This window comes from Oncorhynchus masou, chromosome 15 (assembly GCF_036934945.1).
Source record: "Oncorhynchus masou masou isolate Uvic2021 chromosome 15, UVic_Omas_1.1, whole genome shotgun sequence".
Classification (NCBI taxonomy): Eukaryota; Metazoa; Chordata; class Actinopteri; order Salmoniformes; family Salmonidae; genus Oncorhynchus; species Oncorhynchus masou.
The window spans coordinates 53,928,847-53,952,021 of record NC_088226.1 but is presented as its reverse complement, the minus strand read 5'-3'; the positions used below and the strand labels follow the sequence as shown (position 1 = coordinate 53,952,021).

Below are 23,175 nucleotides of genomic sequence, written 5' to 3'. Positions count from 1 at the left end.
TTATTGTGAAGTGGAAACATCTAGGAGTAACAACGGCTCAGCCGTAAAGTGGTAAGCCACACAAGCTCACAGAATGAGACCGCTGAAGCGCACAGTGGATAAAAATGGTTTGTCTTTGGTTACAACACTCCCTACCGAGTTCCAAACTGACTCTGGAAGCAACGTCAGCACAATAACTGTTTCTCGGGAGCTTCATGAAATGGGTTTCCGTGGCTGAGCAGCCGCATGCGAGCCTAAGATATCAATGCTCAATGCCAAGCATCCATTGGACTGGAGCAGTGGAAACGCATTTTCTGGAGTGACGAATCAGTTTTCACCATCTCAGTCCAAAGGACGAATCTGGTTTTGGCGGATGCCAGGAGAATGCTACCTGCCCCAATGCATGGTGCCTACTGTACAGTTCCAAGTATTTTTTTGGTGGAGGAGGAATAATGGTCTGGGGCTGTTATTCATGGTTCGGGCTAGGCCCCTTCGTTCCAGTGAAGGGAGATCTTAACGCTACAGCATACAATGACATTCTAGACGATTCTGTGCTTCCAACTTCGTGGCAACAGTTTGGGGAAGGCCCTTTCCAGTTTCAGAATGACAATGCCTCGTCCCATACTGAAATGGTTTGTCGAGATCAGTGTGGAAGAATTTGACTGGCCTGCACATAGCCCTGACCTCAACCCCATTGAACACCTTTGGGATGAATTGGAACGCCGACTGCTAGTCTGGATGTCAGAAGGTGAATTCACCAATTTGTAAGTCGCTCTGGATAAGAGCGTCTGCTAAATGACTTAAATGTAAATGTAAATGTAGTCAGGCCTAATCGCCAACATCCGTGCCCGACCTCACTAATGCTCTTGTGGATGCAAATCCCCGCAGCGATCTTCCAACATCTAGTGGAAAGCCTTCCCAGGAGAGTGGAGGCTGTTATAGCATCAAAGGGGGGACCAACTCCATAATAATGCCCAGGATTTTGAAATATGTTTGATGAGCAGGTGTCCACATACTTTTGGCCATACACTATCATATATGAGTTAGTTGGTCACCAGCCGGTTGATCACAATCTCCAAGGCGTTCCTATCACCAAACATTTCTGTAAAAAAAACCTTTTCATAAGATAAAGCCTTTTTTTAAAGTATTTTTATGTTGGCGGTAGGTGCACTTGATTCAGCAGCCCTAACGCCGGAAAGGCAAAGTGTTCCAATTTTTATCTATTTCATCTGTCTGAATGTTGAACAAGCCCAGAGAGCAAATTCGAGTGCAACTATAGGCCTACCACTGGCCAATCAGATAGCTCAGATCACTGTGTCTGCACAGTTTCCTCGAGCCAAATCAAAAAAAAAATGGTCACATACACATGGTTAGCAGATGTTAATGGGAGTGTAGCAAAATGCTTGTGCCTCTAGTTCCGACAGTGCAGCAATATCTAACAAGTAATCTAACAATTCCCCAACAACTACCTAATACACACAAATCTAAAGGGATGGAATAAGAAATATATATATATATCATATATATATATATATCATATATATATATATATATATCATATATATATATATATCATATATATATATATCATATATATATCTTATATATATATATTATATATATATATCATATAAGGATGACGATGGCCGAGCGTCATAGGCAAGATGGTATAAGATGCAGTATGTACATATGAGATGAGTAATGTAAGATATGTAAACATTCTTATTAAAGTGGCATTGTTTAAAGTGATTAGTGAGTCTCTATGTAGGCAGCAGCCTCTGAGTTAGTGATTACTGTTTAGCAGTCTGATGGCCTTGAGATAGAAGCTGTTTTTCAGTCTCTCGGTCCTAGCTTTGATGCACCTGTACTGACCTCGCCTTCTGGATGGTAACAGGGTGAACAGACAGTGGCTCGGGTGGTTGATGTCTTTGATCTTTTTGGCCTTCCTGTGACATCGGGTGCTGTAGGTGTCCTGGTGGGCAGGTAGTTTGCCCCCGGTGATGCGTTGTGCAGACCGCACCATCCTCTGGAGAGTCTTTCAGTTGACGGCGGTGCAGTTGCTGTACCAGGTGGTGATACAGCCCAACAGGATGCTCTCAGTTTTGCATCTGTAAAAGTTTGTCAGGGTTTTAGGTGACAAGCCAAATTTCTTCAGCCTCCTGAGGTTGAAGAGGCGCTGTTGTGTCTTCACAACACTGTCTGTGTGGGTGTACCATTTCAGTTTGTCTGAGATGTGTACGCTGAGAAACGTATCTTTCCCCCTCCACTACTGTCCTTTCGTTGTAGATAGGGCAGTACTCCCTCTGCTGTTTCCTGAAGTCCACGATCATCTCCTTTTGATTTGTTGACATTGAGTGAGAGGTTGTTTTCCTGACTCCACACTCCGAGTGTCCTCACTTCCTCCCTGTCTCGTCATTGGCAAACTTGATGATTGAGGTTGGAGGTATGCATGTCCATGCAGTCATGGGTGAACAGGGTGTACAGGAGGGGGCTGAGCATGCACCCTTGTGGAGCCCCAGTCTTGAGGGTCAGCGACGTGGAGATGTTGTTTCCTACTTTCACCACCTTGGGGTGGCCCTTCAAAGTCCAGGGCAGTGTTGAGACCCAGGGCCTCCAGCTTGGAGAGTACTATGGTGTGGAATTCTTAGCTGTAGTCATTGAACAGCATTCTTACATAGGTATTCCTCTTGTCCGGATGGGATAGGGCAGTGTGTTGGCGATTGCATCGTCTGTGGACCTGTTGGTGCGGTATGCAAACTGAAATGAGTCTATAGTGGCAGGTAAGGTGGAGGTGATATGATCCTTGACAAGTCTCTCAAAGCACTTCATGATGACAGAAGTGAGTGCTACGGGGCGATAGTCATTTAGTTTAGTTTTCTTTGCCTTCTTGGGTACAGGAACAATGGTGGCCATCTTGAAGCATATTGGGACATTGGACTGAGATAGGGAGCAATTGAATATGTCCATAAACACACCAGCCAGCTGGTCTGCGCATGCTCTGAGGACGTGGCTAGGGATGTGGTCTGGGCCAGCAGCCTTGCGGGTTAACACGTTTAATTGTTTTACTCATGTCAGCCACGATAAAGGGGGGGGGCAGTCCTTGTTAGTGAGCTGTGTCGGTGACAATGTATTATCCTCAAATATCCTCAAAGCGGGCAAAGAAGGTGTTTAGTTTGTCTGGAAGCAATATGTTGGTGTCCGAGACGTGGCTGGTTTTCTTTTTGTAGTCTGTAATAGCCTGTAGACCATAGACTGTAAAAAGAAGCCTTGAATGCACAGCAAAGTTGATACAACCGGCGTTTCCGGCGCCGACAGAGATGGCCGCCTCGCTTCGCGTTCCTAGGAAACTATGCAGTTTTTTGTTTTTTTTACGTGTTATTTCTTACATTAGTACCCCAGGTCATCTTAGGTTTCATCACATACAGTCGAGAAGAACTACTGAATATAAGATCAGCGTCAACTCACCATCAGTACGACCAAGAATATGTTTTTCGCGACGCGGATCCTGTGTTCTGCCTTACAAACATGACAACGGAGTGGATCGCATGCAGCGACCCAAAAAAACGACTCCGAAAAATAGGGAAACGAGGCGGTCTTCTGGTCAGACTCCGGAGACGGGCACACCGTGCACCACTCCCTAGCATTCTTCTTGCCAATGTCCAGTCTCTTGACAACAAGGTTGATGAAATCCGAGCAAGGGTAGCATTCCAGAGGGACATCAGAGACTATAACGTTTTGTGCTTAACGGAAACATGGCTCACTGGAGAGACGCTATCCAAAGCGGTGCAGCCAACGGGTTTCTCCACGCATCGCGCCGACAGAAACAAACACCTTTCTGGTAAGAAGAGGGGTGGGGGCGTATGCCTTATGGCTAACGAGACATGGTGCGACGAAAGAAACATACAGGAACTCACATCCTTCTGTTCACCTGATTTAGAATTCCTCACAATCAAATGTAGACCGCATTATCTACCAAGAGAATTCACTTCGATTATAATCACAGCCGTATATGTCCCCCCCCAAGCAGACACATCGATGGCTCTGAACGAACTTTATTTAACTCTTTGCAAACTGGAAACCATTTATCCGGAGGCTGCATTCATTGTAGCTGGGGATTTTAACAAGGCTAATCTGAAAACAAGACTCCCTAAATTTTATCAGCATATCGATTGCGCAACCAGGGGTGGAAAAACCTTGGATCACTGTTACTCTAACTTCCGTGACGCATATAAGGCCCTGCCCCGCCCCCCTTTCGGAAAAGCTGACCACGACTCCATTTTGCTGATCCCTGCCTACAGACAGAAACTGAAACAAGAAGCTCCCACGCTGAGGTCTGTCCAACGCTGGTCCGACCAAGCTGACTCCACACTCCAAGACTACTTCCATCACGTGGACTGGGACATGTTTCGTATTGCGTCAGATAACAACATTGACGAATACGCTGATTCGGTGTGCGAGTTCATTAGAACGTGCGTTGAAGATGTCGTTCCCATAGCAACGATTAACACATTCCCTAACCAGAAACCGTGGATTGATGGCAGCATTCGCATGAAACTGAAAGCGCGAACCACTGCTTTTAATTAGGGCAAGGTGTCTGGTAACAAGACCGAATACAAACAGTGCAGCTATTCCCTCCGCAAGGCTATCAAACAAGCTAAGCGTCAGTACAGAGACAAAGTAGAATCTCAATTCAACGGCTCAGACACGAGGCATGTGGCAGGGTCTACAGTCAATCACGGACTACAGGAAGAAATCCAGCCCAGTCACGGACCAGGATGTCTTGCTCCGAGGCAGACTAAATAACTTTTTTGCCCGCTTTGAGGACAATACAGTGCCACTGACACGGCCTGCAACGGAAACATGTGGTCTCTCCTTCACTGCAGCCGAGGTGAGTAAAACATTTAAACGTGTTAACCCTCGCAAGGCTGCAGGCCCAGACAGCATCCCCAGCCGCGCCCTCAGAGCATGTGCAGACCAGCTGGCTGGTGTGTTTACGGACATATTCAATCAATCCCTATACCAGTCTGCTGTTCCCACATGCTTCAAGAGGGCCACCATTGTTCCTGTTCCCAAGAAAGCTAAGGTAACTGAGCTAAACGACTACCGCCCCGTAGCACTCACTTCCGTCATCATGAAGTGCTTTGAGAGACTAGTCAAGGACCATATCACCTCCACCCTACCTGACACCCTAGACCCACTCCAATTTGCAACATCTCCTCCCTGCTGATCCTCAACACTGGGGCCCCACAAGGGTGCGTTCTGAGCCCTCTCATGTACTCCCTGTTCACCCACGACTGCGTGGCCACGCACACCTCCAACTCAATCATCAAGTTTGCGGACGACACAACAGTGGTAGGCTTGATTACCAACAACGACGAGACGGCCTACAGGGAGGAGGTGAGGGCCCTCGGAGTGTGGTGTCAGGAAAATAACCTCACACTCAACGTCAACAAAACTAAGGAGATGATTGTGGACTTCAGGAAACAGCAGAGGGAACACCCCCCTATCCACATCGATGGAACAGTAGTGGAGAGGGTAGCAAGTTTTAAGTTCCTCGGCATACACATCACAGACAAACTGAATTGGTCCACTCACACAGACAGCATCGTGAAGAAGGCGCAGCAGCGCCTCTTCAACCTCAGGAGGCTGAAGAAATTCGGCTTGTCACCAAAAGCACACAAACTTCTACAGATGCACAATCGAGAGCATCCTGGCGGGCTGTATCACCGCCTGGTACGGCAACTGCTCCGCCCTCAACCGTAAGGCTCTCCAGAGGGTAGTGAGGTCTGCACAATGCATCACCGGGGGCAAACTACCTGCCCTCCAGGACACCTACACCACCCGATGTTACAGGAAGGCCATAAAGATCATCAAGGACATCAACCACCCGAGCCACTGCCTGTTCACCCCGCTATCATCCAGAAGGCGAGGTCAGTACAGGTGCATCAAAGCTGGGACCGAGAGACTGAAAAACAGCTTCTATCTCAAGGCCATCAGACTGTTAAACAGCCACCACTAACATTGAGTGGCTGCTGCCAACACACTGACACTGACTCAACTCCAGCCACTTTAATAATGGGAATTGATGGGAAATGATGTAAATATATCACTAGCCACTTTAAACAATGCTACCTTATATAATGTTACTTACCCTACATTATTCATCTCATATGCATACGTATATACTGTACTCTTTATCATCGACTGCATCCTTATGTAATACATGTATCACTAGCCACTTTAACTATGCCACTTTGTTTACATACTCATCTCATATGTATATACTGTACTCAATACCATCTACTGTATCTTGCCTATGCTGCTCTGTACCATCACTCATTCATATATCCTTATGTACATTCTTTATCCCCTTACACTGTGTATAAGACAGTAGTTTAGGAATTGTTAGATTACTTGTTGGTTATTACTGCATTGTCGGAACTAGAAGCACAAGCATTTTGCTACACTCGCATTAACATCTGCTAACCATGTGTATGTGTGACAAATAAAATTTGATTTGATTTGACTGAGATTTTAAAACGTAAAACTATGACTAGAGACAGACCCAACGAATAGAGCTAAGAGCTGCTGTTTCTATGTGTAAGTTAATGTTTAAGCTGTTATTCAACCAATCGAACCAAGCCGCACTGCTTCTTGACACAATGCACATCCAGCCAGTCGCACCAATGTGTTGGAGGAAACACCGTAAGTACGCCTGGTGACCTGGTCAGCGTGCACTGCGCCCGGCCTGCCACAGGAGTCGCTAATGCGCGATGAGACAAGGATATCCCTGCCGGCCAAACCCTCCCTAACCCGGACAACGCTGGGCCAATTGTGCACAGCCCCATGGGCCTCCCGGTTGTGGCCGGCTGCGACAGGGCCTGGGCTCGAACCCATGCAGTGCCTTAGACCACTGCGCCACCCGGGAGACCGACTTGAGTTTCTCCATCAGCTGGAAGACTGGTAAGAGGCTGCCTCATCGCTGCTCCTTCAGACTGACCATCAGATGCAGGCCATCAATCAAGTTAAACTAACAACAATAAAAAGCTAATTATTATGCTCACTTAGCTGTGCCTCACAAGTAATACAGCAGATTATCTACTACCTGTGTTCATGTACCTAATTTAAAAATATAGCATTTTGAAATGGTCTGAAAAGAACATTGGCAGGGCAATTCAAAAATAGCCAATAGGCAGTGATAATGTATTGGGTCTATAGCCTACTGCACAAACCTCATTGCTACATAACTGTTTTTCATTGGTTAAGGTTGCAGAGGCTTACGTTTTTTAAGTCATTATTTTAACAATCTGAGTGATAGATCTCGGCTTGCATTTTGACTCAGTGATCTTGACTCAAAGATTGGGGACCACTGAGTTAGAGGAACAGGAATTGTGACCTTGTTTGGCAGCAAAGTGGTGCTTTTGTGTATGTCGAGATGAGCTTCGCAGATAAGGTGGCTAATGGCATTGGTGTCATCATAGTCTAGATCCTGCATCCCTACAAGTGAGTCTGGACCAGACTGTGATCTGTTCCTCTAACTATCCCCACTATCGCTGTCTTGCAGAAACCAGGGTACTTACAAAATGGATGGACATCAACAAATGAATACATACCATAACAAAAGTAACATATCATACTCATTGGCATGTCCCAGATTTACATTTACAATGTTACGTCTACACCTGAGTCCCGGTTGATGCAAGGGTTCAAGCATTTTAACACTAGATTACTGTGAGTATCCTAGTCTGCACTTGGATGGTATGATATTGGTTTCTACAGGCCTGGAAATGAAAAGTGGAGAACCATCACATTCATGGGTTTCATTTTGACAACTGGCAATGAAGACATACACTCACTGAAAATGCAATTTTCCTGTGGATAGGCGTCTCTGGCTTGTGCGTGCGTAAAGTATATTTTGTTTTAGGATTAGGTCACACTACCTCCAAGCTAGGTCCTATTTAAATCATTTCAGCTGATCAAGCAGGGGAACAGCTTGATGTTGGCTAATCCTAATTTTGCTGGTTTCATCTTTCTAGGAATGTTGTGTGTATTTGGAGTAGCCTAGCGCAATAGAGAAAGTAATCCTAAACTCTATTGACAGGATATTCGATTGACGCTCTAACAATGGAAATACATGTCTTCAAAGATGGAATTTGGACGTTTACGTTGGTGGATCTGGTGGGACCATTCTAGCCAATGAGAGGGCAGATAACGTGTGAACAACAAGCCACAGCGATAGAGGCGTATATGTGTCATTATAGCATCTGTAACAGAATGGGCATTTTAAAGTAGTACATTTTCTTCTTCATTGGCTGATTGCTCCCAAATCATAGGAATCACCACCCTGGTGACTACTTTAAAATGGTGGAAGCCCTCAATAGTAATGGCCAAGCTAAAATGGGTTACATTTATAATGAGTCCTCTATCTAATTATTAATTATTATTACAAGCAATAGGGTGCAACTTCAGCCCACAATGCGGGGCAATCTGCAGGTACGCCCCCTCGAACATCCCATTGGTTACTGCTAGAACGCCCCCTCTCGCACTTCCCATTTGTTCGTACACGAACACCTCCCCCGTGTCGAAAAAGATACGCCTCAAATAAGACTATTTGATGCATCAAATAAGCTTTTAATTTGACACGTCAAATAACACAATTTTGTTGTAGAATGTTGGGTGTGCTAAATTTGCATGTAGAAGCCAAGCGCCACCACTACAATCAGTAGCACTGTCAATGCTGTACAAAAAAGAAGTATGAAAACAAGCACACACACCAGCCGCAATGGGTTTACAATACAGTGTTGGCAATATTATATTTGTTCGATCGAATGGGAAAATGTCTGTGTGAGCATTTGAAATAACAACAGGATAAAAAAAATTGAAATATCTTTAATACAAATGTTATTAGAAACTCCTGGGGGTGGGTAGCTATCTAGCTTAGGCGTGGTACCATCCTAGCTGGCACCAATGCACGCAGACTGAAAACAATGACCAGTAGAAACTGCAGTCATTATCAATATTCTTAACAAGGTAGCCACAATAACGATAAGCCATAAAAGTGGAATTTGGGGTTCGCCTTCAAAATAAAAGTCTACGTTTGAAAGTGATGCAAATAGTTAGTATTGGTGGAATCATGCCATTTTAGACTAGATCATGTTAAACAAGGTTAGAGTGTTGGAATGTGGAGCAATGAAATGGCGTATCAGTCTTCTCGGTGACACCCACAGAACACAACTGTGAGGAGTTTACACAAATATTAGCATCGTAGCTCTTATTGCAGGACTTTAGCTGTGTGGAATCACCTCCCCAGTCAGCCTTTTGTGCGTATTGACTTTCATATCGCAATGTACAGCATTACCTAAGGATTTGGGATCAATGAAATGGGGAAGCAGTCCACTCAGTACCTAAGTGTTTTTTTTCCCATAGTCCTCATCAATCATCCATGTTTGTATTGTTTTTCCTCTGGAATAGTGTTCAATATAGTCGGTTGACTGGTAAAATAAACGTGGCTCATTTCACAGTGGTTTTAGAGTCCCGCAATAAGAGCTACGACGCTAATGTTCAATGGGTGTCAATGAGTAAACTGGTACCCCATGTCATTGATCCACAATTCATACGTAAGGCTGTACAGTGATTTCATTTTATTTAACCTTTTATTTAACTAGGTATGCCCCCAATACAATTTTAAAGTATAATACATCCACAGTGCGATTAGCTGATTTTTGCCAAATTAATACATTATTGTCTTTTGATTAATTTACATAACATTCAAACCTCGTTTAGTGTGATCTGTTCAATTGTGGCACTATTTGTATTCATTTGCATCACTGTCAATGATTATTTTATTTTGACGGCGAACCGTAAATTCCACTATTGTGACTAATCCTTATTGTGTCTAGTTTCACATAGGTGGGTCCGACCAACATTAATCAAATAAGAACTGTCATATAAATTAGGGGTATTTTAGATTATGACACCTAACTAAATAACTAGCTAGCTAAATATAGCTACTGAAACAGATTTTCGTTTTTCTAGAACATTGTTTCCATCAGCTAGCTAGCTTTTTTTTAATGACCAGCATTTTCCCAGAGTTTGGGGAAGTGTGTCTGAGCTGAAGTGCGGAAGTTGCAGGTGCGGGACACACCACTTTACCAGCGTCATAGCATACGTATCCGTGGATCGCTGAAACATATGAAATAAAAGTGATTGTGTAATAACTACGTTTAAAAAATAATGAACGTGTTAAATTACTATCTGGTGTGCAGTCATATTTAGGTCCTGATTGGTCAACAAGCTTATTTGACTTTTTGACACACAAAGACACACGGCGTTCCATAAAAACCAGGGTGTGACTTTATGAGTAACTGTGTTGCTCTGTGTTGTTGTATACGTTCACAGAACAGCTGTTCAAACAGTGGTCGCGATCCTGTGCCCAGGCGTTGCTGATGCATGCCAGATCTTACAACGCCTGGATAGGTATTGTAATGACCTGACTAGATCATAAAATGAGCAATTGTCCAGACAGAGGCTTGAGTTTGCGAATTGACGTTTTATTAAACCAACTTTACACAGGCTACTGTTTGGGCCGTAGCACACGCCAAAAAGATAACAGATAACCCACAAGCCAATCGTGACCTTCTCTTGGGAAGCCCAGACGTAAGAGAGAGAGAACAAAAAGCTGAACCTGGTCTTAACTTCCAATGCTCCACCCCCCCTCCACGCCACTCCGCCAACCACCAGGATGCCCGGCATCAGAACATTCCAGGCATTCCCGTGATTGGCAGATAGCAGGTTGATTGACATGTCGGACCCCGCGAACACCGGGTACTGGTCAGTACAACACAACCACCTCCTAGCCTAACACATAACACACAGCTGTCTGTGCGGGTCGCTACACAGCCCCCCCACCACAAAGTCCCTCGTCCCCGAGGGAACAAACAAAGTCTCTGAAGCGACCCGGAGGTCTCCTTTGCCTGCGTGTCCGTGATGGTCGCAGAGTGCCCCTCTGGGAATCAGGGGATGAAGGCATGGGGGACAAGGAAGCGGGAACGATTAATACAGTCCGTGGCTCTGGGGAACCACGCGGTGACACAGGGGGGGAGACAGGGGGAGTGGGCTGTCTGGAGCCTTGTCTGCGGCACCTGAGGGTGGGTGCCTGGAGAATGTCATTGCCAGAGCGGGGAATTGTGGGGGTTCCTGGGGTTTGGGGAAAAGAGGCCCCTCTGTATGGGGCTAACCTGTCCCGGTGCAGTGCCACCTTTCTCCCCCTGGGAGGAAGCTGCACCCGGTACACAACCTCCCCTACCCTCTCCAGGACACTGCAGGGTCCCACCCAGTGACTGTCCAACTTGGGGCATCTGCCTTTTTTCCTTAGGGGGCTGTAGACCCAGACCAGCTCCCCAGCCACAAAGTGCCTTCCCCGGGTGTGCACGTCATAGTTCCTTTTCTGCCTCACACCTGCATTCACCAGCTGCTCCCTGGCGAAGGTGTGGGCTGTCTCCAGGCGGTCCTGGAGTCTCCGGGCATACTCCGGCCCCGGAGGAACATGAGGGCTATCCAGGGGCCGACCAAACGCCATCTCCGCAGGGGTGCGGATCTCTCTCCCCAGCATGAGGAGGGCAGGCGTGCAGGAGGTGGAGTCTTGGACAGCGGAGCGGCATGCCATGAGGACCATAGGCAGGTGCTTGTCCCAGTCCCGCTGGTGTTTGGAAGAGACGATGGCCAGCTGCTGTCCAAGCGTTTTGTTGAAGCGCTCCACAAGGCCATCACTTTGAGGATGGAGAGGAGTAGTGCGGGTCTTGTGCATACCCAGCCTCTCACACATGGTGGCGAACACACGGGACTCAAAGTTTCTGCCTTGGTCACTGTGGATGGACTCTGCAGCTCCAAACCTGCTGAACATCCCCGCTGTCAGGGCGTCGACGATGGTCTCTGCCTCCTGGTCAGGCAGAGCATAGGCCTCGGGCCATTTTGTGAAATAGTCCATGGCCGTGAGCACCCAGCGGTTTCCACTGTCTGTGGTGGGGAACGGCCCAACTACATCCACTCCCACCCTCTCCATGGGAGCCCCCACTGGGAACTGTTGGAGCTGAGCATGAGAGCGGCCTGGGGGCCCTTTCTCGCTGTGCAGTTGTCACAGCGGCGACAAAAGTCCTCCACATCCCTCTTGTGCTGCCCCCAGTAGAAGCCCTGACGGAGACGGCGCAGTGTTTTTGTGACCCCAAAGTGTCCAGTCCCCACCCCCATGAATACTCTGGAGCACAGCCTCCCGCAATGCTTTTGGGACCACCACCTGCCACCTCTCCTCTCCCGTAGCTGACTCCTTCCATGCCCGCTGTAGCACGCCATCAGCCAGCCGCAGTCTCTCAAACTTCGACCACAACCCTTTGGTCGCGAGTGAGAGCGCTGTCACCTCTTCCCATGGTGGCCTCACCTGCGCCTCTACCCACTGTAGCACTGGCTGTAGGTCTGTGTCCCGTCCCTGCTGCTGCCGCCATTCAGCCACGTCGACAGTCTGCAGCTCGCAGCAGACCGGCCCGCTCGCCCGACACACTGTGGCACAGACACCCTCCTCTGCCCGCAGCTCTCTCTCCCGTCCCTCTCTCCGTTCACAGTGGCGGCAGCCGTCTGCAGTACAGGGCCGACGGGACATGGCGTCGGCGTTGGAGTGGCGTGCCCCTGCCCTGTGCACCACCATGAAGTCATACGGCTGAAGCTCCTCCAACCAGCGTGCCACCTGCCCCTCTGGCTCTCTGAAAGACATGAGCCACTGGAGAGCAGAGTGGTCAGTCCTTACAGTAAAGGGCAGACCACCCAGGTAGTACTTGAAGTGTTTGACGGAAGCCACAACAGCCAAGAGCTCCCGCCGGGTGACACAGTAGCGGCACTCATGTTTGTCAAATGTTTTGCTGAAGTACGCCACCACTCTCTCCCCCTCTGGCCCCACCTGGGCCAGCACCCCACCCATGCCCACATTGCTCGCGTCTGTGTCCAGGATAAAGGGCAAGGTGAGGTCAGGGGGCGAGCACGGGGCCTCGATCAGTGCACGTTTGAGGGTGTTGAACGCCTCCTCACACTCCACTGTCCAAGTGAAAGCCTTGTCCTTCGGCAGCAGGCGGTTCAGTGGAGCAGCAATGCTTGAGAAGCCCCGTACAAACCTCCTGTAGTACGAGGCCAGGCCCAGGAAGCTCTTCAGCTGACGCTGGTCGGTGGGGGTGGGCCAGTCTCTGACAGCCCCTACCTTGTCCTCCATGGTGCTGATCCCCTCCTTCCCCACTCGGTGGCCCAAGAAGGACACCTCTCTCCTCATGAAGTGGCACTTCTCGGGGTGGAGCTTCAGACCTGCGGCAGCCACCCTCTCCAGCACACGCCGTAGCGCCCCCAGGGCTGACTGGAAGGAGCTGCCATGGGCCAGGATGTCATCGAGGTATACCAGACACTGCTGTCGGGGGATGCCATCCAGCACCCTGTCCATCAAACGCTCAAAAGTAGCTGGAGCGTTGCACAGGCCAAAGCACAGGACCTTGAACTGCCAGTGTCCTCTGTTAGTGGAGAACGCAGTTTTGGCTCTGGCCTCTGGGGGAGAGGGGCACCTGCCAGTAGCCACTGCGGAGGTCTAGTGAGGAGAACCAGGAGGACCCCCTAACCAGGTCCAGCGACTCATCGATACGTGGTATGGGGTACGAGTCCTTCCTGGTTACCTCATTCAGCCGCCTGTAGTCCGCACAGAACCTCAGCTTGCCCCCCTTCTTCGGAACCATGACGACTGGCGCCGCCCAGGGGCTGTCTGAGGGCTCAATGAAGTCTGCCCGCTGCATCTCCAACACAGCCTTGTCTGCCGCCTCCTGGCGTGCCAGCGGGATACGGCGGGGACGCATCTTGATGGGTCGAGCATCACCTGTGTCGATCTCATGCTGCACCAGAAAAGTGGGGGCTGGGGGGTTGCGGCCTGGGCTCACAGAGGGCTGTGTCATGGAGGTAGCTGGGGGAATGTAACACACCGCCGTAGGTGACAGGGGGACTGGGGAAAAGTCACACACAGCTGTGGGGGAGGGGGCGCAGCCATGAGTCTCTGCTGCTTTAACTGTTGGAGTAAAGGGTTTGTTGGGTTGAGTGAATGTGACATTAGGGGGAGCCATGGTGACTTCCGTCCCTCCCTGGAAGCTCAGTGTGCCCCTATTTAGGTCTAACTGGCAGCCTGTGCTCCTAAGAAAGTCCAACCCCAGGATACAAGGGTCCTGCACAGCCGCCACCCACACAGGATGACGCACAGTCCTGCCCCCTACTGTCAGAGTCATTATTCCCTTCCCTTTCATGGGTGCCAGCTCACCTGTGACTGTGCGGAGCTGCACAGTTGTAGGCTCACACTGAGTCCAACCTGGCACAATATCTGGCCTCACCAGGGTTACTGTGGACCCAGTGTCCACCAGGGCGGAGCAGGGCACCCCCTCCACAGTGACAGGGACATGACAAAAGTCCCCAACACAGGTCCGGCCCACCACAACAACAGGCTCCATCCGCTTGCCCTCGTCTGCTTCTGGGGGAAGTGGAGCCTTGCTTCCCCGTCTGTGCCAGTGGGCTCCTCCTGAAGATGATGGTGGTTGGGATAGAAAGCCAGGGGTCCGCACTACCCGGTCTATGCGGACCCCGAGCCGTTTCCCTGAGCTCTGGGGGACATGGGGCAATCTCGGCGCAGATGGCCTGGCTGGCCACAACCCCAGCAGACCCTGGGACCAGGGCTTGTGTTTCGTGCCGCCTGTAGCGACACAGCCCGAATGAGTTTTGTCATTTCGGCCACCCAAGCAGGCTTTTCCGGCTCCGGGCTGCTCTGCCCCCAGCTCGCACAGAGGGTGTGTCTCCCTGCACCCCCACCAAAGCCCCAGCTGAAGCCCCAGCCCACACCAGCTCCCTCTCCAAAGCCATCTCCAAGGCTGTCTGCAATGACTCAGGATGAGCCAGCTGGGTCTGTATGCGCAGCTCCGTAGGAGAGAGCGCCTGTATGAACTGGTCCCGTGCTAGCTCGCTCTGCACGGAGGGGGCATGTGAGCATATGCCCGCCGAGAGAGGCTCTCAATGTCATTAGCTAGCACCCGTAGAGGCTCTCCAGGCTGTCTGCGTCTATTACTCAGTTCGGAGCGCAGTAGCCCGGGCTGTACACACTGTCCATAGCGCCTCCTCAGTGCTCCCACTAAAGCACCATAATCATGCCTGTCCTCGGGGCTAATCAATATCAAACAGGCCAGAGCTTCATCCGTGAGGCATAAAGCCAACTGCAGTGCCCTTTCTTCATCCGACCACCCCTAAAATGAGCTAACAGTTCAAACTGAGCATGAAAAGCTTCCCAATCCGCCTTACCGGAATACTTCGGGGTCTTAACAGATACGGACGCAGCCGGGAACTGGGCGCCGCCATGTTTGTTTACATCCTGAGCCCCAGATTCCTCGTCACGCCGCGTCGACGTCGCCACTTCGGTCCGCCCACCAGAATCCGCGCGAAATACAGACGACGAAGCACTCATGCCCGCTTCAGCCGCCATCGCTCTTAACGTCCTCCCTCAAGCGGCCTCTGCGCTCCGACGCCCTGGCGATCTCCTCAGACAGAACCCCCGACGTCCATTCACACGCATCTCCTTGGCCATAATCGTCCCCTACCTCCACCTTCACTTTCGGATTCCCTCGACGCATTTTCAATCCCCGTTCTCACCTACGGTAGCTAGCCACATTAGTCAGCTAGCTAGCTGGCTAACTTGTATTAACGTTTTTACTTCTGACACCAATGTAATGACCTGACTAGATCATAAAATGAGCAATTGTCCAGACAGAGGCTTGAGTTTGCGAATTGACGTTTTATTAAACCAACTTTACACAGGCTACTGTTTGGGCCGTAGCACACGCCAAAAAGATAACAGATAACCCACAAGCCAATCGTGACCTTCTCTTGGGAAGCCCAGACGTAAAGAGAGAGAACAAAAGCTGAACCTGGTCTTAACTTCCAATGCTCCACCCCCCTCCACGCCACTCCGCCAACCACCAGGATGCCCGGCATCAGAACATTCCAGGCATTCCCGTGATTGGCAGATAGCAGGTTGATTGACATGTCGGACCCCGCGAACACCGGGTACTGGTCAGTACAACACAACCACCTCCTAGCCTAACACATAACACACAGCTGTCTGTGCGGGTCGCTACAGTATTTTAAGTATCAGCTAAGAGCATCATAATGTAAAAGAAATCTGGTACCAGACGGCAACAGTCGATGACGTGACACGCAACCGTTGGTTGGTGCATGCAACGTCTGGCAGGGGAACGCGACCAATGTGTGTCCTTATAGCAGCAGCAATTTCCCTTTGCACCCTCCTTATCTGGCCTATTCGTATCCGCCAACGTAAGCGTCCAAATAAATTGTTGGCCGTGTTCCCCTGTTTAGAAGTTGCTGACGCATGCCAGATCTTTACAACGCCTGGATAGTTATGATGTGGTTCATTGATACTTAAAATATGTTAATGAAACTGGTGCCTTGACAGAACAGTCGATGACGTGGCACACAAGAATTGGTTGATGAATGCAACGTCCGAGCAGAGGATTGCGACTGTTATTTGTGAGGTTGCAATATCTGGTTATTGGGTTGTAATTTACTGCTCTTTATTCCAATCTTACTGGAATATCATTTAAACAGTGGGAGATCTGCTCTATAGACAGGTGAAGTTTTTTTTGTGATCGAAGCATTTTTGACAGGTGAAGGGTGAAAACCAGTCGGCAGCTTGAGGGCATTTAGCTAATATTCTTTGCTTTTTATTTCGATAAGCTGGCGCTGCTAATTCCAGAAATATTTAGACTTGCATTTTGTATTTGCTACTTGCAAATTTGGTCTTTGCCGCACAATTTTTTTACGCCATAAGATAAAGCCACGCCTCCCTCTAGTGTCAACATGCTGAACTACATCTCAGTTTGATATGGGCCTTCCGCAAAACAGCACTCAAACATGGACACACTGGTTGAATATAATATCTGAGTTTTCTATCCCCTTCCCATAATTGTTCTCTCCTCACAGGTTTCCCCAGTGCTTCTGTCCAGATCAATAGTGTGCAACTGCAGCCTGCAGACCCCCCCCCCTTTCACTCTGCACGCTCACGCATGACACCCTTATGCTTGTGACTCTTTTGAATGTGGTCGAAAGGGAACTAAAAGTATTGTCTGATTTTTTTTCGACCCCACCTCCCAGAGTCCTACTTGCTAGCTAGCTGGAGCGAACACCTGCCCTCACCGTCATTAACAGAACTGCGCGAAAACCGTGCCAACAGGTGGGGGCATTGTTTACCGGTATACGGCAAGCTAGATACGGTTGTCACCCCCGCCCCTTCTTCTGTTGGGTTTATCGGCGGCTGGCATCCAACGTTGTGCTAGCTTAAAATTGACCAATGTAAGTTTAAAGAGGGGTTCCTGCAGATGCAGAAATGACGCAATTGCACCCTTCTGGCAGAAGTTAGAGAATGAGACTACACAGCAGTCAACTGAAGTATAGAGATTCTCCATTACACTGACTCATCTGTGGGGAAAACATTGTATCTGTTCACAGGACAAAGACCAGGAAACCTACAGTATACCCATTGGAAATGCAAAGGTAACAAATCTGCACGTTATCACCCCATGTCTACAGTGCATTCGGGAAAGTATTCAGACCCCTTGACTTTTTCCACATTTTGTTACGTTATAGCCTTATTCTAAAATTAATTAAATCGTTTTTTTCCCCCTCATCAATCTACACACAATGCCACGTAATGACATACAAAACCCGTTCTTAGAATTGTTTGCAAATGTATAATAAAATCACCCGGGAATTATCACATTTACGTAAGTATTCAGGCCCTTGACTCAGTACTTTGTTGAAGAACCTTTGGCAGCGATTACAGCCTCAAGTCTTCGTGGGTACAAGCTTAGCACGCCTGTATTTGGGGAGTTTCTCCCATTCTTCTCTGTAGATGCTCTCAAGGTCTGTCAGGTTGGATGGGGAGCGTCACTGCACAACAATTGTCAGGTCTCTCCAGTGATGTTCGATCGGGTTCAAGTCCAGGCTCTGGCTGGGCCACTCAAGGACATTCAGAGACTTGTACCGAAGCCACTCCTGCGTTATCTTAGCTGTGTGCTTAGGGTCGTTGTCCTGTTGGGAAGATGAACCTTCACCCCAGTCTGAGCACTCTGGAGCAGGTTTTCATCCAGGATCTCTCTGTACTTTGCTCCGTTCAACTTTCCCTCGATCCTGACTAGTCTCCCAGTCCCTGCCGCTGAAAAAGACCCCCCCCCCCCCATATAATGCTGCCACCACCATGCTTCACCGCAGGGATTGTGTCGGGTTTCAGGCCAAAAAGTTAAATCTTGGCTTCATCAGAACAGAGAATCTTGTTTCTCATGGTCTGAGAGCCCTTTAGGTGCCTTTTAGCAAACTCCAAGCTGGCTGTTATGGGCTTTTTACTGAGGAGTGGCTTCCTTCTGGCCACTCTACCATAAAGGCCTGATTGGTGGAGTGCTGCATAAATGGTTGTCCTTCTGGAAGGTTCTCCCATCTCCACAGAGGAACTCTGGAGCTCTGTCAGAGTGATCATCGGGTTCTTGGTCACCTCCTTGACCATGGCCCTTCTCCCTTATTTTGGGCCGGCTAAGGAGTATTGGTGTCTCTGAGGGATCTTTGGCCTGCTTTGCTAATTACCTCTCTCAAAGAGTGCAGTGTATAAAGTCAGAACATCTGCTGTCTCAGCCACTGCCTGTCACCAAGGGAGTACCTCAAGGCTCGATCCTAGGCCCCATGCTTTTCTCAATTTACATCAACAACATAGCTCAGGTGGTAGAAAGCTCTCTTATTCATATATATGAGGATACGGTCTTATACTCAACTGGCTGCTCCCTGGATTTTGTGCCAAACGCTCTACAACAAAGCTTTCTTAGTGTCCAAAAAGCTTTCTCTGCCCTTAACCTTTGTTTTGGAGGTGTTCAGAACAAGGTTATGTGGTTTGGTAAGAAGAATGCCCCTCTCCCCACTGGTCTGAGGGTTTAGAGCTTGAGGTAGTCACCTCATAAAAGTACTTGGAAGTATGGCTAGACGGTACACTGTCCTTCTCTCAGCACATACTAAAGCTGCAGGCTCTAAGGTTAAATCTAGACTTGGTTTCCTCTATCGTAATCGCTCCTTTTTCTCCCCAGCTGCCAAACTAACCCTGATTCAGATTGCCATCCTATATCACACCATGATCTGTTTCACCTGTCTTTGTGCTTGTCTCCACCCCCCTTCCCAGGTGTCGCCCATCTTCCTCATTTTCCCCAGTGTATTTATACCTGTGTTCTCGGTTTGTCTGTTGCCAGTTCGTTTTGTTTTGTCAAGCCTACCACCGTTTTTTCCCATGCTCCTTTCTGTCTCTAGTTCCTGTTTTCTAGCTTTCACGGTTTTTGACCATTCTGCCTGCCCTGACCCTGACCCTACCTGCCATTCTGTACCTTTCAAACTTTCCTCTGGACTACTGACCTCTGCCTGCACTTGACCTGTTGTTTGCCTGTCCTCCTGTTTTTTTTAATGAACTTTTGTTACTTCAAATCTGTCTGTATCTGCGTCTTCTCCTGAGCCTTGACATCCTACCCATGCTAGATTACGGAGATGTAATTCATAGATCGTCAAGTAAGGGTGCTCTTGAGCTGCAAGATGTTCTTTACCATTCGACCATCAGCTTTTCGATCGATGCTCCTTCTAGGTTAAAGGACACACCACTTCACTCTCTCTCTTTATAAAACCCTCTTAGGCTCCCGAGTGGCTGGCGCAGCGGTCTAAGGCACTGCATCTCAGTCCGATTCCAGGCTGTATCACATCCAGCCTTGATTGGGAGTCCCATAGGGCGGCGCACAATTGGCTCAGCGTCGTCCAGATTTGGCCGGGGTAGGCCGTCATTGTAAGTAAGTATTCATTCTTAAAGAAAAAAAAGAGGAGGAAGGGAAGCGCTGCTAAGGTACACAATAGTAGATTTTGGTAGACAGCAGAGGTAGGACAAAGTCATTGTTTTACAAGTCACAAGTAAGTCTCAAGTCTTAGCACTCAAGTCCTAAGTCAAGACAGACAAGTCCAAGTCAAGTCAAGACCGTCAAGTATCAAGTCCTAAACTTTGAGTTTCGAGTCCTAAACAATTCATAATGTGCTCTTCACCAAATGTAATACCATTTCATATTTTTAACAAGAGTAATAGTATATTACATTTACACAAATCATGAATGCTTTTAAAAATATCTATATATTTATTACTTTCCAAATAAACATGACATTTCCATGGAAATACATGGGTAGCCATGAGAAAGACCCCCCCCCCCCAATAGTGATTGAGGATCACTATGGGGGAGCAATCGGGTGATGTATGCTTGTACACGATCGCCCAACCTTACACACACACACTCTGTGTGGTTACCGTAGGCTAACGCATGTCAATAGTTTTAGGAACAGCTGTAACATCAGGCAGGATTTAGACTACCAACTGCCTAGCCAGTTGTAGCTCAATCTTGGGTGCAATGATCACGTTCCCGCACTGACTGACTGTGTGGAGGCTCATTGATTTAACGTTACGTTTGCCTACATGATACACTAGTAAAGTAATAAAATATATAGCTGTCGGCTATATTAGCCACGACTTAACTTTCTTTGTGCAGCTTCAAATGTCGAACAGAGTTGAAAATTGTTGCGCCTCCATCTGTAATTTTCTTTCTGCATGTTTTTCAAGTTGCAATCCGTTTTTTGTTGATACAGCGTTTTCTTTATATCCGAAAATAATCATTTTGGGTATCATCTTTCCAAGGGCTCCATCTGAATTCACTCGCCAACGTTCCACTGCACTGCCACGCACAACCTTTTCTCAGCTGGCACAATTTGATTGGCTGCTGTCCGATTCAAACTGTAAACCGTTAAATGAAGAGTTGATGAGCTGCACACTTTTATAATAGCATCATTTTTAATATTTGGGTTTAGGGAGGGTATCAAGTCTGGTCGAGTCATAAGGCCCAAGTCCAAGTCAAGTCACTAGTCATTGGTGTCAAAGTCGAGTTGCAAGTCATCATATTTGTGACTCGAGTCCAAGTCAATGGACTCGAGTCCACACCTCTGGTAGACAGAAGGTGCTCTTTGGTAAAAGGGGTAAATTGGTCATCAAAAAGAAAGGAGGACCAAGGGACTCTTCATTTCATTAATTAAAATGCCTTTATTTGTATAGCATGTTCAGTGGAAACAAAGTTTTAAAAATCTGTTGAGTTTCGGCTGCATGGCCTTTGTATTATAATTTCTTTGTACTCCCCTCCTCTTTTGAACAACTTTTTCCAATCAGCACTAATTGAAGAGGGAGTGGTTACAAAAATAATTGGACACACCTAGTAAGCAATACTATACACATTAAACAGTGAAATACTGTAGATTCAACTCCAAGCTAGAAGCATCAGAATGCCTAGAAAGGTAGTTCTAACCTTAAATATGACTGGGCAAAGTGCCAAGAATAGGAAAACAATCTATTTCATAGTACACTAGAACACAGCGAACATGGACAATAACAGTTTTGACATAGCTGAGGGCAATAGAGCAAAATGTCCACTAGATGACAGCAAATGGACCCATCACGACCCTACAGGAAAGGTGAGAAATTCATATCTTCATTTAAACCAGGGTACTTAGTGGCCTGTAGTTTGTAAATCCATATCTTCATTTAAACCAGGGTATTTAGTGGCCTGTAGTTTGTAAATCCCTATCTTCATTTAAACCAGGGTACTTAGTGGCCTGTAGTTTGTAAATCCCTATCTTCATTTAAACCAGGGTACTTAGTGGCCTGTAGTTTGTAAATCCATATCTTCATTTAAACCAGGGTATTTAGTGGCCTGTAGTTTGTAAATCCATATCTTCATTTAAACCAGGGTACTTAGTGGCCTGTAGTTTGTAAATCCATATCTTCATTTAAACCAGGGTATTTAGTGGCCTGTAGTTTGTAAATCCATATCTTCATTTAAACCAGGGTACTTAGTGGCCTGTAGTTTGTAAATCCATATCTTCATTTAAACCAGGGTATTTAGTGGCCTGTAGTTTGTAAATCCATATCTTCATTTAAACCAGGGTACTTAGTGGCCTGTAGTTTGTAAATCCCTATCTTCATTTAAACCAGGGTACTTAGTGGTCTGTAGTTTGTAAATCCATATCTTCATTTAAACCAGGGTATTTAGTGGCCTGTAGTTTGTAAATCCCTATCTTCATTTAAACCAGGGTACTTAGTGGCCTGTAGTTTGTAAATCCATATCTTCATTTAAACCAGGGTATTTAGTGGCCTGTAGTTTGTAAATCCATATCTTCATTTAAACCAGGGTATTTAGTGGCCTGTAGTTTGTAAATCCATATCTTCATTTAAACCAGGGTACTTAGTGGCCTGTAGTTTGTAAATCCCAAAACTTTCCCTTTGGTTTAACTGTTTAAGACGGCCCCCTTTTCTAACAGAGGCCGGAATATGATCAATACCCATAGCTTGTAGGGAGGCAGGGTTGCCATGGTGTAGGGACTTGTAGTGTCTTGCCATGGGGTAGTCTTCATTGCCTACCTGTTTGGCGTACTTGTGTTCCGCTAAGTGGTCTTGAAGGTGTCTCTTTGTCCGGCCAATGTAGAACACCTTGCACTGTGGACATTCCATTCTGTAGATGACATGAGTGGTTTTGCAGTTAATGAAATGCTTGACGTGATAATCCATTTTAGAAGCTGTGTCAACAAAACACTTCTTCTGTGCAATATTACTGCAATGGTTGCAATGGTTACATTTAGAAGAACCCCTGGGTTTGTCATCTTGCCACGTTTTTTGAGTCACCAGGAAGATAACTGAGGACTAATTTGACATTTAGGGTAGGACATCTCTTAAAGCTTATGGCTGGTGGTTCTGGGAAGACTTGGCATAGTAGCATATTGCTTTGGATGATTCCCCAAGTATTTCAAAAGATTATTTTAATGTTCTCTGCTTCAGTACTGTATTTTGTAACAAAATACACTCTCTGATGTTTCACGAGGCACTCCTCTTCGCTACAAGTTCTCTGTCATGTTGTCTGGCCCTGAGCGCTGTATCCCCGATTTCAAGAAGCGATTCTGCAATTCAGCAGATTTGACTCTGTAGACTGTTTCCTGATCCAAATTCTGTGGACTCTTTGGAATTGGCCA

At 47.5% G+C, this 23,175-nt stretch overlaps 1 pseudogene; it reads right to left on the bottom strand.

Annotated features, from left to right (window-relative positions):
• Window positions 1-2,017: 2,017 nt before the first annotated feature.
• On the bottom strand, window positions 2,018-22,660 carry LOC135556881 (uncharacterized; annotated as a pseudogene).
• Window positions 22,661-23,175: the final 515 nt, after the last annotated feature.